General features: G+C 41.7%; 1 protein-coding gene across 3 annotated transcripts in view; it reads right to left on the reverse strand.

Annotated features, from left to right (window-relative positions):
* Nucleotides 1-16,998, reverse strand: part of THRAP3 (thyroid hormone receptor associated protein 3) — a 76,071-nt gene extending 59,073 nt beyond the window's left edge. For 2 of the 3 annotated variants that reach the window (XM_049617501.1, XM_049617499.1), the window contains exon 1: nucleotides 16,878-16,998. The gene's annotated coding sequence lies outside the window, so the exon portion shown is untranslated. Of the gene's footprint in view, nucleotides 1-15,905 lie in introns of all 3 variants that reach the window. The other variant, XM_049617500.1, reaches the window with a different exon arrangement.
* Nucleotides 16,999-21,541: the final 4,543 nt, after the last annotated feature.

Consider the following 21,541-nt stretch of genomic DNA (forward strand, 5'->3'; position numbering starts at 1 on the left):
CTGCACTGCCTGTGGAGACTGCTTGGAGTTCTTCCTCTCTCTGTGCCCCTCTCACACTCTCACACATGCTCTCTCTCTCCAAATAAATAAACATTTTAAAAAAAGATAAAATAGCGGTGCCCACGTGGATCAGTTGGTTAAGCATTCACCTTCAGCTCAGGTCATGATCTCACGGTTCATGAGTCCAAGCCCCCCGCCAGGCTCTCTGCTGTCAGTATGAAAGAACTATGCTTCAGATCCTCTGACTCCCTCTCTCTGCGCACCCCCTCCCACTCTCTCTCATAAATAAACAAACATTAAAAAAAATTTTTTTAATAAAATAAAAATATTTAGAGAACATTTGCTTTCTCTACTGTTATTTAAGTACTCACATTAATAGCCTCAGTTTTGCCTCCTGGCCTCCAAAGCCTAAAGTATTTTCAGAACCGTTAGAGAAAAAGTGTGCCAACTGTGGTTCTACATCATTTGCTTATTTTTTCTTTTTCTTTTATTTATTTGAGAGCAAGAGAATGAATTTCAAGCAAGCTCCATGCGGTCAGCACAGAGTCCAACATGGGGCTTGATCTCACGAACAGTGAGATCATGACCTGAGCCAAAATCAAGAGTCAGACACTTAACCAACTGAGCCACAAAGATGTCCCTACATCCTCTGCTTATTAACAAAGGCATTTAGTACAAATGGCCATACAAGAATAAACTCTTAATGAGCAGTAATTCTCAAAACCGTAGGGGTCTCAAATGGTAAAAACTGTCATTTTTTAATCCTTGTACCTAGTAACTTATAGTAAGACAAATACAATTAGTAATCAACATCCCAAAGCCATTTCCAAAGCACTGGCCCAATAAATAAGAAAAAAACACATGCTTAAAGGCTGACTACCTTTGATTCCCAGCACCACCAGCCAGTAATTTTGACACCTGTGATAAGTTACTTTATTAAATCTCATTATCTGTTTCCTCATCAGTAAAATGGGTTCCTGCTACAAAGAGCTGTTACAAAAATTGAATGAACTGATGTATGTGTAAAGTACCTGAAAAAGTACGTAGCACATGTTAAGCACTCAACAGATAAATATTATCAATCAGGCCAATGTCAAAACCAGAGTTAAAAGACAAGACTTCAACCAGCTAATATCGGTAGTCATGTGGTCATTAAACAATGACTGTGTCTCTTCTCCCAAGAATTCAGAATTTGTATTTATGGTAGACTAGGAAGGTAAGACCATTATACATCTTCAGAACCTCTTAAAGAAGCAGTAACTCTGGCAACAAACCCAAGCCTAAACTTGATCCCAGACTGAAAGAGTTGGCTGCCTAAACGACACCACTATTCTGTGCCAAGGTTATCAATTTACAAGAGAGAGAGGGATCAATATGTCATCCCTACACCTGACAGTTTCTACCCAGATTGGTAGTTTTTAAAATCAAGCTTTCAGGCTACACAGAAGTACCTTGGGGCAACATAACATTCTCACCTGAATCCTCCGGACCAACCAGCAGATAAAACTGCCAGGGAATTCCTAAGAGCTACTTTCCCATCTTTTTATCACAATGCAAAACTTTTACAAGCTACCACTTCCTGAAAACTTAAACCTCTATTTCCTCAAGAGGCTCATGGGTGATTCAGGAAGTTGAGCGTCCAACTCGTTTTTTTTTTTTTTTAACGTTTATCTATTCTTGAGAGAGAGAGAGAGAGCGCACGCACAAGAGAGCAAGGGAGGGTCAGAGAGCAGGGGAGGGTCAGCTCTAAGCTGTCGGCACAGAACCCGATGCGGAGCTCAAACTCACGAACTGCGAGATCATGACCTGAGCTGAAGTCAGATGCTTAACTGACTGAACCACCCAGGGGCCACGAGCATCCATTCTTTTTTTTTTTTTTTTAATAAACATTTATTTATTTTTGAGAGAGAGACACAAAGCATGAGCAAGGGAGGGGCCAAGAGCCAGGGAGACACAGACTCTGAAGCAGGCTCCAGGCTCTGAGATGTCAGCACAGAGCCCGACGCGGGGCTCGAACTCACAAACCGCAAGATCATGACCCGAGCCGAAGTCGAACACCCAACCAATGGAGCCACCCAGCACCCCTTGAACATCCAATTCTTGATTTCAGCTCAGGTCATCATCTCACAGTTTGTAGGATTGAACCTCGTACTGGGCTCTGCACTGACAGCACGGAGTCTGCTCGAATTCTCTCTCCCCCCCTCTCTACCCCTTCCAGGCTTGATCCGGCACGCACACTCTCTCTTAAATAAACATTAAAAGACAATTACCAAAAGGGCACCTGGGTGGCTCAGTCGGTTGAGCGTCCAACTTTGGCTCAGGTCATGATCTCACAGTTCGTGAGTTTGAGCCTCACATCAGGCTCTGTGCTGACAGTGTGGAGCCTGGAGCCTGCTTCGGATTCTGTGTCTCCCTCTCTCTCTGCTCCTCCCCTGCTCACGCTCTGTCTCTCCCTCTCAAAAATAAATAAACATTCAAAAAAAAAAATTTTTTTTAATGGGGCGCCTGAATGGCTCAGTAGGTTGGGCATCTGACTTCGGCTCAGGTCATGATCTCGCGGTTTGTGAGTTCAAGCCCCATGTTGGGCTCCATGCTGACAGCTCAAAGCCTGGAGCCTGCTTCGGATTCTGTGTCTCCTTCTCTCTCTGCCCCTCCCCCTCTTGTGCCTTGTCTCTCTGTTTCAAAAATAAATAAATGTAAAAAAATAAAAATAAAAAATAAATTTTAAAAATTTAATAAAAAAGAAAAAAATAAAAAATTTACCAAAAAAGCAAAAAAAAAAAAAAACCTCTCTTTCCTTGAAAACCACTAGTTGTGTCATATTATTAGTACTAATAGCTTCTTCAGGGCAAGTACCAAATTAAATTCCTTTCTGTATCCCCAGTGTCTAGGTACATGTCTGCTGAATGACAAACAAATGAATTATCAGCCATATTTTGTTTTATTATGGAAAAATAAACATAAACAAAATTAAACATTTTAACCATCTCTGAGCGTACAGTTCAGTGGTATTAAGTACATTCACACTGTTACACAACCATCACCACCATCCATCTCCAGAACTTTTCCATCTTCCCAAACTAAAACTGTGTGCCCATAAAACAATAACTCTCCCACGCAGAACACTCTACCCTATGAATCTGACTGCTCTAGGTATTTCATGTAAGTGGAATAATAAGACTTGCCTTCTACGTATAGTTTATGTAACCTAGCATAGTATCTCAAGGTTCATCCATGTTGTCATGTATATACAGCTTTAAAAAAGAGAAAAGCAGGTACAGAATTGTGAAAGTTGAGTATTAACTTTTATTTGCCTAAGCAAACTGTTCAATTCTTTTTACCTAGTTTTTTTCTTTTTAGTAGTACACGCATAGTAAAAATGTCAAACTGTACAAGAGTATACAATGAAAAGAGGTCTTTCTGGTTTCTACCCTCCTTATCCCCAACTTCTAATCCGCCTCCCTGATTGAATTTTTAATTTTGGAACACAATCACCAAAAACATGTTACCTTGCCTTGACAACGTCCTATTAGTAAGACATTCACTTGGCCTATCAAGACTGGCCAGTCCCCTCTTCTGAAAAGACTATCATAAAGATAAAACAATGTACTTAAAAATTTTTTTAAACATTTTACAAATATTTCACTCAGTTAATACTCATTGAGCACACGCTATGAATAACATCTTTGCTAGGCAGCATACTGTGGCAAGAAAAATTACAAGCTCTGAAATCACATAAAAATTAATTTAAGGAACACCAGGGTGGCTCAGTCAGTTAAGCGTCCAGTTCTTGACTTTGGCTCAAGTCATTTTTTTAATTTTTTTAATCTGATCTTTTATGTTTTTTTCTTTTATCTAATTTTTTTTTTTTTAATCTGGTCTCACGGTTCGTGGGATCGAGTCCCACATCTGGCTATGTGCTGACATTGCAGAGCCTGCTTGGGATTCTCTCTGCCCACCCCCTGCTTACACACTCTCTATCTGTCAAAATAAATAAAAAGTTAAAAAAATCAGTTTAAAACATTCTCTTGTAAGCCTGTTTCCTGATCTATAAATTAGGAGTAATACTACCTCATAAGCTGCTGCAATAATTAAATGAGAAAAACGTCTAAATTTTAGTAGAGTTCCTAGTAGTAGAGCAAGCACTCAACAGTAAAAATAATTCTTGGGGTGCCTGGCTGGCTCAGTGGGTGCAGCATGCGACTCTTGATCTCGGGGCTGTGACTTCAAGCCCCACATTGGGGATAGAGATTACTTAAAAATACAATCTTTAAATAAATAAATAAACAATTCTTAGTTTCTTTCTCTGGACACTGTGGAAAGCATAAAGATGGATCAGAAACTCTGTACCTTTCCAGGTGCTTATAATACAATGGAGTTTATCTCGGCTCAGTTTGCATTATCATTATTCTGCTGAGAACCTGGTTAATACAACTTCCAGCCAGCTTGCACTTAATAACGTTTATGGACCTATTTCTAAATCTCATGAAATAAGTATCTGAAAAAATAATTATGACTTGAAGTGCTAGGAGAATAAAGAGAAAATTCATTACCATCAAGACTATACAGAGGGTGTGTTAGCCTCAAGGCAGCCTACAGCTGACTTTAATCAAAGAGCAGAGTCTTGTGATTAAGAGATCACAATCCACTCTAAAGGCAAAAACACAAGAGAATATGAGTTTTGAACAACTAGGACTAGGAGAGTCACAGAGCATTAAGAACTGGAATCACTCCCCTAGAGATCATATCTAGTACAACCTTAGTTTTACAGAAGGGAAACAGCTCACAAAAAGGAAGGGTTTTACCCAAGATGGTGACCTAAAACTAGAGTCTATGGGGCACCTAGGTGGCTCAGTCAGTAAGTGTCCAACTCTTGATCTCAGGGTCATGAATTCAAAGCCCCACATTGGGCTCCATACCAGGTATGAAGCCCACTTAAAAAAAAAAAGGAAAGAAAAAGAAAAAGCCCTTGGTCTTCAGTGTCCCAATCCTTTCACATCATGATGCTAGCCATTTACCTGTTAAAGAACCTTAAGCCACAGGGGCACACGAGTGGCTCAGTCGAATTGAATGTCCCACTAGGGCATGATCTTGTGGTTCATGATTTCGAGCCCCGCATCGGACTCTGTGCTGACAGCTCAGAGCCTGGAGCCTGCTTCAGATTCTGTGTGTCTCTCTCTCTCTGCCCCTCCCCTACTCATGCTTGCTCACTCGCTCTCTCAAAAATAAATACACATTTAAAAAAATTTTTTTAATAAAAAATTAAAAAACTCACATGAAACTTAAAACCACGCAAAAAAAAAATACGGTATTTTGTTTAGGAAACCATACATGTTTAGTAAAAGTCTAGAAAAACACACAAGTATCATAAACACCAAAATCAGAAGCAAGGTTGAGAGAGAACATTCCTAGAAGATTCAGTTGTGGTAGCAGAGCTTTAGTTCTTAATTAAATTGATCTCTTAAATATACAGGTACTACTTGTATTATTCTTTGTACTCTTTTGGTTACCTTCATATTGCAGGCTTTTTTTTTTAAGCATGAAGAAAAGGTTTATACAACACTGAACACTGGTTGTGCTCCTTTTAGATTCACTCCCTTTCCCAGTCTCTAGAGGAAAAAAAGATTCTCTAGGATAGTGACAGAGAAGTACAAGTATTCCCACATATCTCACAAACTTCCTGGCCAAACACAGATTTTTGCAAACACTTCTAAAGCTTGAAATAAGATTCATAAAGCAGTGCTCTTAAGGTCACATCAAAGAAACAACTCCACATAGGGACACCTGGGTGGCTCAGTCAGTTAAGCGCCTGACTTCAGCTCAGGTCATGATCTCACCATTCTTAGGTTCGAGCCCTACGTCAGGCTCTGTACTGACAGCTCAGAGCCTGGAGCCTGCTTCCTATTCTGTGTCTCCCTCTCTCTCTGCCCCTCCCCCACTCACACTCTGTATCTTCTCTGACTCAAAAAATAAACAAAAAAAAATTTTTTAATAAAAAAAAAAAGAAACAACTCCACATCGAAGGACAAGCACATAAAGATATCTGTTGAATACAGGCAGAATGGTAAAGTCATGTTGCAAACACACAACTAACCTGAATTAGCATCCTGACTCCACTTCGTTGCAGGCTTGAGCAAGGTGTATAATCTAAGTTTCCTCAGCTCTAAAAAATAAATACTGTACACTAATCTTACAATCTATCATAAGAATTAAATGAACCGATGAATGTAAACCACATAGCACACTGTATTCTAAAAAGGCAGTTTGAAGAAAACACAAAATTGGAAGGGAGGGGCTTTTTCCCCAGCAACGTGTTTACATAATTGCCAAAAAACAAAACAAATCCTTAAAGGTAATTGTTTTCAGAATCATCTCCAAAAAACTATGCTGATACACAAATAGCTGTACAATGAAAAGCAGAGATCAGGCTAAATCCCTAGGATGTTGCCTAACTCCACATCAGGTCCAATTCAGGCACAGACTGCTGGGTGAGGGAAAAAAAAAATTACACTAATTGCTATATAACGTGTAACAAGAAATGTAGTCAAGAAAAAGTTTTAAATATTTTCAACAGGAAACTAAGATTGCTCAAGAGTTACTCTAAGAAAATCTTAGTTTTGCAAACATAATGCTTTATGATAAAGAGACAAACATCAAAAAGTGTATCCAGGATTTATATATTTGAACAATGGTTTCTTATTCACCAAAAGGAATAAAGGCAGAATACAAAGCCTGTATATTCCTATAGCTCTGCAGTGATACTTAATACCCAACAAGGAAACCAAAGATCCTCTCCTGAGAAAGTGCCCTCTATTCCTTGTTGGCAACTCTCAGATTAGTTACCAGAATAAGATGAGGTGAGAAGGGTAAAGTCAAAATTCCAGCTGGAATAACATACTGTACATAAAGCTACAGCTCATGTATACTTTTGACTAGCACATAAAATCCTAATTTCCGAATAACCACAGCAATAATTCAGTTGACTACTTTGAAATTAGCTAACTTATCTTTATTTACATTTATGGTTCACATACTCAAATACCTCATTTATGATGAGTGTGGGTATCAGATTTTATCAGGAAGTTAGCACTGAGTTAACCATGTTAAAAAATTCATTAAAAAAATTTCATTAAGGGGCGCCTGGGTGGCTCAGTTGGTTAAGCTTCCAACTTCAGCTCAGGTCATGATCTCACGGTTCGTGGGTTCAGGTCCCACGTCAGGCTCTGTGTGGACTGCTCAGAGCCTGGAGCCTACTTTGGATTCTGTGTCCCCCTCTCTCTCTCTGCCCCTCCCCCAATCATGCTCTCTCTCTCAAAAATAAACATTAAAAATTTTTTTCATTAGGTTTCCTTCTCTGAAAGAGATGTTCAAAAATTATCAAGAGATGTTCAGGGCATCTGGTTGCCTCAGACGGTGGAGCGTGCAACTCAATCTCTGGGTTGTGAGTTGGAATCCCCACCTTGGGGGTAAAGACTATTTAAAAATAACATAAAACAAAACAAGAAATGATCATAACTGCTATGGCAAAGCATTTGCAACAGTTAAATGACACTCTTATGTATCACTCATCCAATAAATTTCAGATCCACTGCTACTGAGCCAAGAGTCCAACCATTTACTGAGATTATTCACTGAAATGGCTAAACTCAAATTCAAATGGAGTTTCAAACAACTACATATGACGGGTGCCTGGCTGGCTCAGTCAATAGAGCACACAACTCTTGATCTTGAGGTTTTGAGATCGAGCCCCACGTTGGATGTAGAGATTACTTAAAATCTTAAAAAAAAAAACTACATGTGAGAATTTCTAGTGTGCTCAACTAACACTGTTTTATTCAACTGTGAAAACAGCACAAGACTAGAGGGCTTTGGTTCCATTTGTGCCTAAACTTGTGTGAGACAGGGTTTTCACTTTTACACATCCAAACTATTTAATAATAAATGACAATATGTGATTATGTTAAGTTTCATAAGATATTAAACTGTACAATTTTTCACATATTCTTTATATTAATGTCAAACATACATACTGTTTAATTCTCTCAAAGAAAGGTATATTTTCATTTTAAAAATGAAAAGATATGGGGCACCTGGGTGGCTCAGTCGGTTAAGTGTCCAACTCTTGATTTTGGCTCAGGTCATGATCTCATGGTTCATGAGACTGAGCCCCACAAAGGGCTCTGCACTGACAGAGGGGAGCCTGCTTGGGATTCTCCCTCCCTCTCTCTCTCTCTGCCCCTCCCCAGCTCGTGCTCTCCCCCCACCCCCAAAATAAACACTTTTTTAAAAGATACAAAAAGCTAAGCAAATATGGTCAATTCTGAAATACATCTTCTGTCATTCTATCTGCAGCAGTGAACCACAAAGTCTGTCAGCTGAATTCAAGCCTGTTATTTCTGAATAAAAGTTAAATATTTTAACTTTAGATCTAATAAACATGACAATAACAAAATGGAGACATTTTATCTGAGGACCCTGTCTTAATTTAGTGACCAATCTACTCCCTAGACCACTACTCTGAGCAGTATAGCACAGTGCCTAGGAGGGGAGGGTTAGAGCCACACCTAGATTCAAATCCTCTCTCTTTCCTTGGGCCTCAGCGTCATCTGTAAAACAAAAAGTTCTTTACTAACCTCCTAAAATATAGGTTTAAATGACATAATGCATGTAAACTGCTTAAATAAACATTTACTTTTGAAAAAAAACTCAACCTATAAATGTGCTTTAGTATTTAGATTGAGTTTACATCTAAGTTTGCTAAAGACATTTTACACCTGTTGTCCCATCATATTAATAGCATTCTCTCTCAATGGTGTCCTGCTTCAAATTGATAAATTATATGGTCACAATACTAATCTGGCAAAAATCCAACTCAAGACAAACATCATCATTAAATCAGAGGAAAAGTGAACTACTCCAGTTAAGAAATGGCACCCAAAACCTCTCCATTCAAGCACTTACAAAGATGGTCATACTTCAGTGTGTATATGTTACCTCCCTTTCCTTCTTTCCCTGCTAAAAGGGAATCCAAAAGCAAATACTGAACTCTAGCTAACAATATGCATGTTGAAGTGTTTAGATGTGAAATGTACAGACATCTGAAACTGACTTCAAAATGCTTCAAAAATGTGGGGCGCCTGGCTGGCTCAGTCAGTGGAGCATGCTACTCCTGATTTCAGAGTTGTGAGGTCAAGCCCCAAGTTGGGCATGAAGCCCACTTAATTAAAAAAAAAAAGGGGGGGGGAGGCGCCTGGGTGGCTCAGTCTGTTAAGCGTCCAACTTCGGCTCAGGTCATGATCTCACGTTCCGTGAGTTCGAGCCCCGTGTCGGGCTCTGTGCTGACAGCTCAGAGCCTGAAGCCTGTTTCAGATTCTGTGTCTCCCTCTCTCTCTCTCTCTGACCCTCCCCCGTTCATCCTCTGTCTCTCTGTCTCAAAAGTAAATAAACGTAAAAAAAAAAAAAAATTACCATAAAAAAAATGCTTCAAAAATGTTAAGATGAGAAATAGTCAAAAGACTTGAATAAACATTTCTTCTAAGATACACAAATAGCCACAAGCACATGATAGCCAACATAACGGGTTTTAATGCCTACCATTTAAAACAAACAAACAAACAGAAAATAAGTGTTGACAAGGATGTGGAAAAAATGGGAAACTAAGATTTCTATCTCCATTTGAAATTGAACAGATACTCTAAAAAGATAAGCAACTTGCCCCAGAGTCCCAGTTAAAAAAAAAAGGTGGGGGGGGGGGGGCACCTGGGTGGCTCAGTCAGTTAAGAGTCCAATTCTTGGTTTGGCTCAGGCCACAACCTCACAGTTCAGTGAGTTTGAGCCCCTGCATCAGGCTCTGCACTGATGTAGAGCCTGCTTGGGATTCATTCTCTCTCTCTCTCTCTCTCTCAATCTCTCCCATTCTCCTTCTCAAAATAAATAAACTTAAAAAATTTTTAAATAAAAATAAAAAATAAACAAAAAAAGGACTTCCATTTCTCATCCCTTGCATCTAATAACTAAGGCCTCTAGGTACCAAAGATCATGTAACTCTATGAGCGTACTCTACTAACACCGCAACAGAAAATGTTTTGCTGAAAATACAAAAAAACAAACAAACAAACAAACAAAAAACAACCTATCAAACTACTTTCATCAAACTACTTTCATGGGGCACTTAGGTGGTTCAGTCGTTTAAACATCTGACTTCAGCTCAGGTCATCATCTTGCTACAGTGAGATTAAGCCCTGTGTCCGCTCCCACTGGGCTGGGCCTGCTTGGGATTCTCTCTCTCTCTCTCTCTCTCTCTCTCTCTCTCTCTGCGCCCCTGGCATGCCCTCTCTCTTTCTTTCTCAAGAATAAATAAATAACTATAACTACTTTCATGTTAGATGTATCCTCCAACACTAAGTAGCCTCCAGAGCAAAAAAGGAAGAGAACAAGCCAACAAATGAAAATATTCTCTTCCTCATTCTATAGTCATTCAATATGGCACTACATTCAAGGTCACTTTAATCACCTAATATGGCTGGCTGAATGGTCAAACAACTTGTACTTGCTAATAGTAAAATGTCCAGCAAAAACTTATGTGACAAATAATCCTGAAACAAAGGGAGAGAACAGGCAAGCTAAAATCTATGCTATGAACAAAGGAAAAACAACATTAACCCAAGAATCAACACTATCACCCAAATTTTCCAAGAAAACAAGAATATCACAAATACACTTTTGCACTTTAAGTCCTTCTAAAACAATGTTTTAAGTATTCAGCTTTCATAATAAACCAAAGAGGTTCATCTCTACTTCCTCCTTGGTTCCTTCCTGTCTACCTTTACTATTCAGAAATACCTTTTAACCGGCATCAAAGGGTGGAAAAAAAAAATCACAAGTACAACAAATGAGAATGGAAATCTCTTCTATATACCCAAACTGCTTACACTGGCCTAAAGAGCTAGCATTATACACAAGAAACTTATTTTTCTACATTACAAATTTCTGCAATGTTATTTTTTTCAATAATCACCTATCTATAAGCAGAGGAAATAAAACTGAAGACAACTACCTGCCCCCACCAAGGGTTTTACAGGTTGTGCCTTGCTTAACTAAACCATAGGGCAGGGGGAGGAGTTAGGGAATCAATGTTGTTTTGATTTTTAAAAATGAAATGTTGGGGAGCCTGGCTGGCTCAGTCAGAAGAGCATGCGACTCTTAATCTCAGGGTCATGAGTTCGAGCCCGACATTGGATATGGACTTAAAATAATAAATTTAGAGAAAAAATGTTTAAATAGATAAAAATGTAATGTTAAGCAGAACCCCAGAGTAAAAAATTAGCAATGCAGAAATGCTCTTTCCTGAGGCACCCTCCTCACTCCAAACAGTATTTGAAGTTCAATGCAGAGCTTGAACTCACAACCCTGAGATTAAGACCTGAGCTGAGATCAGGAGTCAGATGCTCAACTGACTGAGCCACCCAGGCACCCCTCCAAATGGTACTTTAAAATCTCCCGTCCAATCTATACTTGACTAAACTTACAAAAATTCAAGAAAAGCCATCATTATCACAACTTATACAGTTAACTCAGTTTTACAAAATAGACTTTACAGAATGGCTTTCGAAAACAAATTTTTTTTTTTTTAACGTTTATTCATTTTTTGAGAAAGACAGTGCAAGCAGGGAAGGGTCAGAAAGAGAGGGAGACACAGAACCCAAAGGCTCCAGGTTCTGAGCTGTCAGCACAGAGCCCAATGCGGTGCTCGAACCCACAGGCTGCAAGATTGTGACCTGAGCCAAAGTCGGATGCTCAACCGATTGAGCCACCCAGGCACCCCATATCTTGCCCTATTAAAATAGAAAAGAAAAACTGAGTTATTACCCCCCCCCCAAAAAAAAACCTACACACAGAAATTGATAGCAAAGGACTTCACACAGGCATATTAAAAACACATACAACTTTGGTTCTTATCCCTGAGGATAAGAGTCTAAAGTCTTCTAATTAGACATTCAGCAACTTCTCTTTGCTTGGTCTTCTTCTGTGTTCTGAAACAGGCCCAGCTATGCAGTTACAACATTCCAGATGCTAAAAACCAAATCAGGCAGAACAAAAATGAGGACCCTGGGGGCACCTGGGTGGCTCAGTTGGTTGAACATCTGACTTCAGCTCAGGTCATGATCTTGTGGTTCGTGGTTGTTCAAGCCCCACATCAGGCTCTGTGCTAACAGCTCAGAGCCTGGAGCCTGCTTCAGACTGTGTGTGTGTATGCACGTCTCTCTCTCTCTCTCTCTCTCTCTGGCCCTCCCCTGTTCCCACTGTCTCTAAATAAATATATAAATAATAATAATAGTAATAATAGTAATAATAAATGGGCAGGGGTCAGATCAATGCCTTTATGCTTTCTAAAAGCCCTTGGGTTTCTGAGTTTGGAAACAAAATAATACAATGTTCTGAATTTTATCTCCCTCACTGTCCAAAAAAAAAAAAAGGCACCAATATGGAAAACAATTCTTTCATTTTTTTTAATGGTTATTTATTTTTGAGAGACAGAGCACGAGCAGGGGAGGGGCAGAGAGACAGAGAGAAACACAGAATCCACAGCAGGCTCCAGGCTGAGTTGTCAGCACAGAGCCCAATTCGGGGCTTGAACCCACAAACCTCAAGATCATGACCTGAGGTGAAGTCAGATGCTCAACCAACTGACCCACCCAGTCGCCCCCAGAAAACAATTTTTAATGGTGATACAATGTTAAGACAGCAAAAGGACTTCCAGTGCAGGCAGTAGAGACCTATATCATATATCCAGAACAAATTAAAATGCCTACAAACAAACAAGTAATATAAAGGTGTAAAATAATACCAAGTGACACTCTGCTCCGTGTCAGGGATACATGTCAGGCTGTGGAGAGGGCTACGACAAACTGGAGAGGACATGCCCAACCAGAGAAGATGGCTGCTGCAAAGCAGAAACACACTGCCAGAAGAGATTTTTCAAAAGCACACTGAATCCAAATTTTTACATAAAATCTCCTTGGTTTTTTAATGTTGACAACAAATTCAAATTTACAATACTGTGTGAGCCAATCAAAACACATCTGGAGATTGGATTTAGTCCATAAGCTTTCAGTTTTCAACCTCTGCCATATAAAGAAAAACACATGCTTCTCTCAGTGGTAGAGCTATAACTCTGGGGTAGAAAATACACCTTATGCTTCCAATAACATGCTGGCATGTCAAAACACACTACAAAAAAATATGAATATACGTCTAAAACCCCTAATTGCTGAAGGAAAGCAAGAAGAAAATCTTACTCTGTATTTCTACCACTAAAATAGGAACTATTTATTCCAGTGGAAGAAAAATTAGGAAATGGGTTTTCATGAAACCGAGCTCACTAATGTTCAGCTTCCTCAGTATGTGCATCAGCCGGTACCTTGCGAACAAAAAGAAACTAAAAGATGACTCCTATGGCACATTTAACTTTGATTTAAGAAAAAAGTTCCTGGGGTACCTGAATGGTTCAGTCCAGTTCTTGATCTTGGCTAAGGTCATGATCTCACGGTTCTGAGTTCGAGCCCCGTGTTCACTGGGCTCTGCACTGACAGAGTGGAACCTGTTTGGGATGCTCTCCCGCCCTCCCTCTCTCTGCCTCTCCCCTGTTTGAGCTCTCTCTCTTTCCCTCCCTAAATGAATAAACATTAAAAAAAAAAAAAAAAAAAGTTCTCATAAAAGACTAAAAAATGGGGCACCTGGCTGGCTCAGTTCTCGGGGCGACTCTTGATCTCAGCATTTTCAGTTTGAGCCTGACGTGGTGTACAGAGATTACTTTAAAAAAAAAATTAAAAAATTCTTGAAGAAAATCAATCTTTTAGAAAAGGGTACCCGTGACTCTAAACTCTCTTGGTAACCCATGGGCAATTACTTTTTTATGGGTTATAAACCAGCATAACAGACTCTAGAGCAGTGGTTCTTAAACACTGAAACTAATGAATAAGATGGAACATATTGAACTTTGAGGAAATACACTCCCCCACAAAAATTTTACGGAGTTCAGGGGCCCCCTACAGTACATGGACCACGGATTAAGAATGGCCTGTTCTGGGGCGCCTGGGTGGCTCAGTCAGTTAAGCATCTGACACTTGGTTCCAGCTCAGGTCATGATCTCATGGTTCGTGGGTTCAAGCCCCACATCAGGCTCTGTGCTGATGGTGCGGAGCTGGCTTGGGATTCCCTCTCTCTGCTCCTCCCCAGCACTGCTCTCTCTCTCTCAAAATAAATAAACTTAAAAAAAAAAAATAGAAAAGAATGGCCTGTTTTAAACATTAAACCTACACCGTCTCCAAACTCCTCCCTTCTTCCCACCAATACATCTCTATTCTATCCCTCTACTTAAGCAACTGCCATGTCCAGCCTGGACCAATACAACAGCCTCTTAAATGTTATCCCCCATAATCCATCTTCCACACCTCTACAAAAGTGATTTTAAAATATAAATCAGAAAGCTTTGATGGCTTCCACAAACAACCTTACTGTCCATCTGTTCAGTAACTACTCTGTGTGTCAACTACTTTGGGCCTCTTTTCAGTTCTGAAAGCACACTAAATTTTCACCTTCAAGTTTCAGCACTTGCTGTTACGTCCACCTAGAAATGCTCTCTCCTACAAAACTGGCTCCTCACTCTCACCCAAAAGAACTTCTCTGACCACCCTTAGGTCTCCCTTGTTAGCAAAGAGTCCCCTGCTAGGGATCTCCACATTACTTTTCTCAATTTGTCATTTATTTGCTTACCTGCTATATCTTTCCCCCACTATACTGGCAGTTCTCCAAAAGCAAAACCCCTTTGTCTCACATGTCCCTGTACTCCCAGAGCCTAGCACAGGAGCCAGTAGATGGTACGTCCTCAGGCACTATTTACTGAATCAATCTTAGATGTTTACAGAATGACCATGTGAAGCAATCCATCAAAATCTAATATCTGCGAGACGAGCATTAACCACACTTCCTTCAACTCAGGATGTCAACGTGCCCAAGAGAAACAGCCTAGCATCTTAAGATTCTCAGTGGTTGAGACTATCCAAAGAAATAAATAAAATTAATCATCTGCCTCCGCTCCCTCTCAGGCAGCCTCATCTTCTTCCATCTCAGCACTAATCTGTGCTAATCTCAGAAATATTCCAAGCTTCCTCCCTGCAATCTCTCAGTACAGGACACTCACTCTTTTTATAATCCATGATTTCAATGGCTGAATCAAATTCAAAAAGTATCTGTATGTGGTGGCAATGCTAATGAAATATGCTAAAGAACTATTTTTGCTGTAGTTCTTCTACACCACCACTAAAACTGGACTGTACTTCATCTGCAGACTAAAAACATCAGTCCTCAAAACCGGAGACCTTTCACTGCTACCAAAAGGTTTAAAGAACCAAAAAATAAACCTATATTGGACATAACGATTATTAAACGGTGTTTTATGAAAACCTGAATTCACCTATTACAAGATACAATCAAGTCTGACTGGCTACAGAATAAACTTGGTTTCGGTATTGCTAAAGTCTGTGCACTAGTAGTTCACAAAGCAGAATTCCCAAGAAAGAGCAAACTAAGCCCCATTTGCTCCAGAAGTTTTTCATGGCAGGAACCACTTCTGACTTCAACAGGCTACTGTTGGACACCTCAAGCTGTCCAGATAACCTAACGGACAATAGTTGCATAAACAAAAAAGGGGAGGGCCATCTGAAAGGAAAGGAAAATGATAGTGTGACACATGCCTTTCCACTCTGGGCCCAGACTGGAAATCCTGTAAGCGATGAGGATAATAATAATGGCGTTTAATACATGCCAGGTAATGAGCTAAGCGGTTTCCAATTTAATCTCATTTAATCTTCACAAGAACTCTATAAAATAACCCCGTTACTTACCGCTATTTTGCAGATAAGGAAACTGAGGCACCTGGAAGGGAAGCCCCTTGACCTAAAATAAAAAGCTAATAGAACCAAAATTTGAACCCACGGAAGCTGGCTCCAGAGTCCATCTGTTATGCTGCCACCAGAAGCTTCGTTGGCTCTCGCCCGCCAGGCTCTACCATACTGAGGCTTCTCCTTCAATCCAATTAACAATCCCTCCGTAAACACCCTACTACCATTGATGGCTTCGAACTTCTGGGCACCAGCGCTACTCGCCAGCTTCTGCCAAGCTCCACCCCTAAGATTTAGAAAAGCAATGAGAATAGCTGATAAAAGTTGCTGAAGTGCTAAGGGAGGCAAAGAAAATTGCCTTCTACAAGCAGAACACACGCCAATTACCACTGGAATGCATATCGGCTTCACCTCCACCCCAAGAGACTGAAATAAAAGTGGGCGCACAAATGTTCCCGCAGCAGATAAATTTGGACTATGCCTCCTCTGGCCGCAAGGCAAAAAAGAAGGACTAACATTTACTGAGGGCCAGCCACATGCGCCCTAGGAGAAGGCAGAACCAGGCCAAAGGAGACCGAGGGGAGGGGGAGGGGGGCTGGGTTGCACTCAAAGAGTTCGGGGAAAAGAAAAAATCCAAATAATGGGGTTCCTACGGCCAAAGGGAGAGACGAAGGATGTGGAAGCCTCTCCCTCACAGCTTACGAGGAGGAAAAAAAAGAAGTACGAGCTGCTCTCGAGAAAAAGAGGACTAAAGCGTCGGGAGCTAGGCCGAAGCGAGGGGAAGCCCTGAAGGGCGGGGAGGGGGAGGAGCCGAGAGAGTGGGGCCCGCTCAGAGGCCTGGGGGTAGGCGCGGGGAAGCTGCTCCGCGCCGGGCCTGCCGGGGACCCTGACCCAGCCGCCGCGGAGAAAAGACAAAAACCAAAAAGACTGGAGCTGGCGGAGCTGCCCTAATCCCCATCAGAGGCCCTCACTCACCTGGGCCCACCGCAGCGATCGCAGCTGCAACCTCGCAACGGCACAACCGGCCCGAACCTCGCCCCCGCCCGACAGCGCGCCCCGCGTCCCCGCTCTCCGACGGCGGTAGCTGCGGCGTCGTCCCGCTGCCTCCTGGGAAATGTAGTGCTAGGCTGGCCCCTCCTCGCCAACTTGCCGGCCGGCTTAACTACGTTTCCCACCAGGCAAGGCGAGCGTTGGGCCCGCCGCTTTGCGTCACGCGCCAGGTTGTCGGCAGTCACGTGGGTTGCTCCGTTCCATCCCCTCCCCCCGCCTGGGTGGCCTGGGGAAGAAGGAGGGAGGTGGACGGAAGGGGCGGGGGCGTTGCTGACGCCACTACCCCCACCATTTTGGAACCAGCCTGAAGGGAGGGCCTGAGCCCCACCCACTCGCGGCCTGCCTTCGTTGTGGTGGAGACTCTGAGCTGGGAATTTGGTCGCCAGGCTTTCCGTCTCTTCCCTGCTACCTCTCGTTTTGTGACCTTGAGCACATCGCCTCCCCTCAGTGAGCCTTGGTTTCCTCCCTTATGATACGAGACGGGTAATTTCTATCCCGCAGAGTTGCTGCGAGAGTCCGACAAGTAAAGCACATGAAAGCGGCTTGTACCCTGAAAGCAGCGTGACTCAAAATGGAGCTGTTTTTATTGTGATAGCGTGACCTCTATGGGAACCCCAGGAGCCCGATGGGTCAAGCTCCGTCCAGCCTCATCTCCCGCATCCCCTACCCCCACTCCCCCACCCCGGCCTATGACTGTGGGAGCACCGACAGAGATTTTCTAGAAGAGTAGTCCCGTGAAGCTTGTTAAAATGGATGCCACTCACCTATTAAACCAGAAGTTTCCCAGGAACTATATAGGCTTGGAATCTGTGTTATAAGCAACTCTCCAGTGATTCTTATGCACCTACAAGCTTGAGAGCCACATGTATCAGGGTTTCGCACATGCTTGTTTCCTCCAGAATTACTGCACTAGTGAACTCCAACCTTAAAGACTGGCTCAAATGTCACCTCTTCTACGAAGCGTTCCAAGTTTATAAGCTCCTCACTATATGTGCTCCCACCTTATTCTATAATTATCAAGGCCTGTGTTTGTCTCCCCCACCAAACCGTGAGCTCTTTGAGAACAGAGATCGGTTTTGGTGGATTTCTGCAACCCCAGGGCAAAGTAAACATGACTAAATATTGAAGAAATCTGTTATTTCTGCAACGAAAGCTCACCAGCCTCAACTCAACTCTCAGACCGTGCCACATCAGCCCTCACCCTTACTGACCTCAGCAGCAGTATTTCCAGGCTGCTTACTCTTTCTTCCTTCTTTGAGCACTTCCCTACATGTTGTGTAATGTTTCTTGAAAGGTTCTGATTCAACTTAATTTTCAATTCACAGATTTTCTGAGTGTCTGTTACATGCCATACCCAGTGCAAAATACTAGGAACACAATGGTAAATTAGAGGGATACAAAAATGCATAGTCGTTCCCCTAGGTTTCTGAAATACTCTGTTGGATCTCTTCTTACCTCTCTCCCACCTCTATCCGTTCCCTGGCCCAAAACTTACCCCACGGTTCCAGCCTTCTCCCTCTCTTTTCATTCAGCGTCTCCTCGCTCCTTGAGTGATCTGGCATACTCGGGTGGTTTTCTATCTCTCCTGTGCGTTTTACTCCCTTAACATGTTAGCATCAACTCAGTCTGTTTCAGATGTGTAGGAGTCCCCATACCTTGGTATCTCAAACTAATCCTGCTGAAGACTGAACTCTTTTTCCCTCCAATACATTACCTAATTGTGTAGTTAATTGTTTATGTGTCTGTATTCTCCACTAAGCTTTGAGCTCCTCTCATGAAAGAGAACATTTTAGGGGCACCTGGGTGACTCAGTCAGGTAAGCATCCAACTTCTGCTCAGGTCATGATCTCATTGTTCATGAGTTCAAGCCCTGAGTCAGGCTGTCTGCTGTCCAGCACAGAGCCCGATTTGGATCCTCTGGTCTACCCCCCATCTCTCTCTGCCACTCCCCTGCTCACTCTCTCTCTCTCAAAAATAAACACTAAAAAAAAAAAAAAAATTTAAAGAACATCTTTTCACTGCATTCATTTGAGTCAGGCCTTGTACTAGAAGCTCAGGAGGAAAATGATAAGCAAAACAAATGTGGTCCATGCCTTCACAGAGCTTACTTCTAACTGGAAAGACAACATTAAGAAATCTATTGTTGGGGGTCCCTGGCTAGCTCAGTTGGTAGAGCGTGTGACTCTTGATCTCAAGGTTCAAGCCCCATGTTGAGCTTAGAGATTACTTAATTTTAAAAAAATTATTTGGGGGGAGGGGGCGGCTCCTGGATGGCACCGTCAGTTAAGCATCTGACTTCAGCTCTGTCACGATTTCATGAATCGTGATATCAAGAGCCGATCTCATGAATCGTGATTTCAAGAGCCGTATCAGGCTCTTCGCTGACAGCGCGGAGCCTGCTTCGAATTTTCTGCGCCCCCCCCCCCCCCCCCCCCTAGTTTGTGCTCTCTCTCTCTCAAAAATAAATAAGGATTTGGGGACGCCTGGGTGGCTCAGCCCATTAAGCTACCGACTTTGGCTCAGGGCATGGTTTCACAGCTCGTGAGTTGAAGCTTGTGAGTTTGAGCCTCACATTTGACTCTATGCTGTAAGCTCAGAGCCTGGAGCCTGCTTCCAATTCTGTGTCTCCCTCTCTCTCTGCCCCTCCCCTACTTGTGCTCTGTCTCTCTGTCTCAAAAATAAATAAACATTTTAAAAAGGTTTTTTTTAATTAAAAAAATAAACATTTGGGGCACCTGGGTGGCTCAGTCAGTTAAGCATCCAACTTCGGCTCAGGTCATGATCTCATGGGTGTGCAAGCTCAAGCCCCACATCAGGCTCTATGCTGATAGCTCAGAACCTGGAGCCTGCTTCAGATTCCCTCTCTCTCTGCCCTTCCCCTGCTCATGCTCTGTCTCTCCCTCAAAAATAAACGAACATTAAAAATAATTTTAAAATAAATAAATAAGCATTTTAAAAATTCAAAAGAATATTCTTGCATCAAGTTTCTTTAAAAAAAAAAAAAAAGAGAGTCTGACTCTTGGTTTCAGCTCAGGTCATGATCTCACAGTTCGTGGGATCGACCCTGGCATAGGGATTTGCACTGGCAGCATGGAACCTACTTAGGATTCTCTGTCTCCCTCTCTCTCTCTTTGTACCCCTCCCCTGCTTGCACTAGTTCTGGCATGTGTCCATGCGTGCTCTCTCTCTCTCAAAATAAATAAACATTAAAAAAAATTTTAAGTCCATTGCAAAAAAAAAAAGTCTACTGCATGCATGATTAATTATCACTGTGATAAGTGCAACACAGGAAAGTATGTGATATATGCCATTGACAACATAGAACAGGGGTTGGCAAACGATAGGCTACAAGCCAATTCTAGCCCTCTTCCTGTTTTTGGATGGCCAGAAGCTAGGAACTGTTTTTACATTTTTTTAAGTTCTTTTTTTTTTTTATTATTCATTTATTTTGAGAGAGAGAGAGCAAGTGTGACCAAGGGAGGGGCAGAGAGAGAGAGAGTCCCAAGCAGTCTCCACACTGTCAGCACAGAGCCGAATGCGGGGCTCAAACTTATGAACCTCAAGATTGTGGCCTGAGCTGAAATCAAGGGTCAGATGCTTACCCAACTGAGCCACCCAGGTGCCCCTGTTTTTACATTTTTAAATGGTTGGAAAAAATCAAAAGAAGACTAATATTTCGTGACATGTGAAAAGTACATATGAAATTCAAAGTTCAGCATTCATTAGTTCATTATGTATTATCTATGGCTGTTATGACACAGAATTGAGTAGTTTTGACATTCTGTGACCTGCAAAGCCTAAAATATTTATTATCTGCCCTTTATAGAAAAAGCTGATTCTTTTTTTTTTTTTCTTTTTCTTTTAGAAAAAGCTGATTCTGACATGGAATCTAGAGATCCTGACCTAGGCTAGAAGGTCAGAGGAGGCTTCACTGAGGAAGTGACTCATAAACTTGTAATCAACCAGGCCAAGAACTAGGGAAGCACATTACAGACAAAAGGAAAGGCATGTGGGAAAGCCCTGTGACCTGAAGGAACTTGGCACATCGTAAATATTGTTAGGCCTACACACTGAGTGTAATAGGAACTAAAACACAATAAGCCTGATGAGGTCCTAACCAGCCATATCCTGCTGGGTCTGATTGGCCACGTTGAGGATATTGGATTTTATTCTGAGAGCAATGGGAAGCTATTGAGAGATTTATAAGCAGGGGAGGGATTCAGATTTCCTTCTGTAAAGGATTATTCTGGCACAGTGTGAGAATGGATTAGGGCAAACCAGAATGAAAGTGGTTCTTTCAATTAGGAAGTCATACTACAGTAGTTCAAGCGAGAAGATAAAATGTCTTGATCTAATGTGTTTTCAGTGGGGATGAAGAAAAAGTAAACATATTCAAAAGATGCCCAAAAGATATTTAGGAGGGGAAGAACAAATATTGTTACAACGTTGATACTACCCAAAACAATCTACATATTCAATACAATCCCTATCAAAATAACACCAGCATTCTTCACAGAGCTAGAACAAACAATCCCAAAATTTGTATGGAACCAGAAAAGACCCCAAATAGCCAAAGCACTGCTGAAAAA

Source organism: Panthera uncia (assembly GCF_023721935.1).
Source record: "Panthera uncia isolate 11264 chromosome C1 unlocalized genomic scaffold, Puncia_PCG_1.0 HiC_scaffold_4, whole genome shotgun sequence".
Classification (NCBI taxonomy): domain Eukaryota; kingdom Metazoa; phylum Chordata; class Mammalia; order Carnivora; family Felidae; genus Panthera; species Panthera uncia.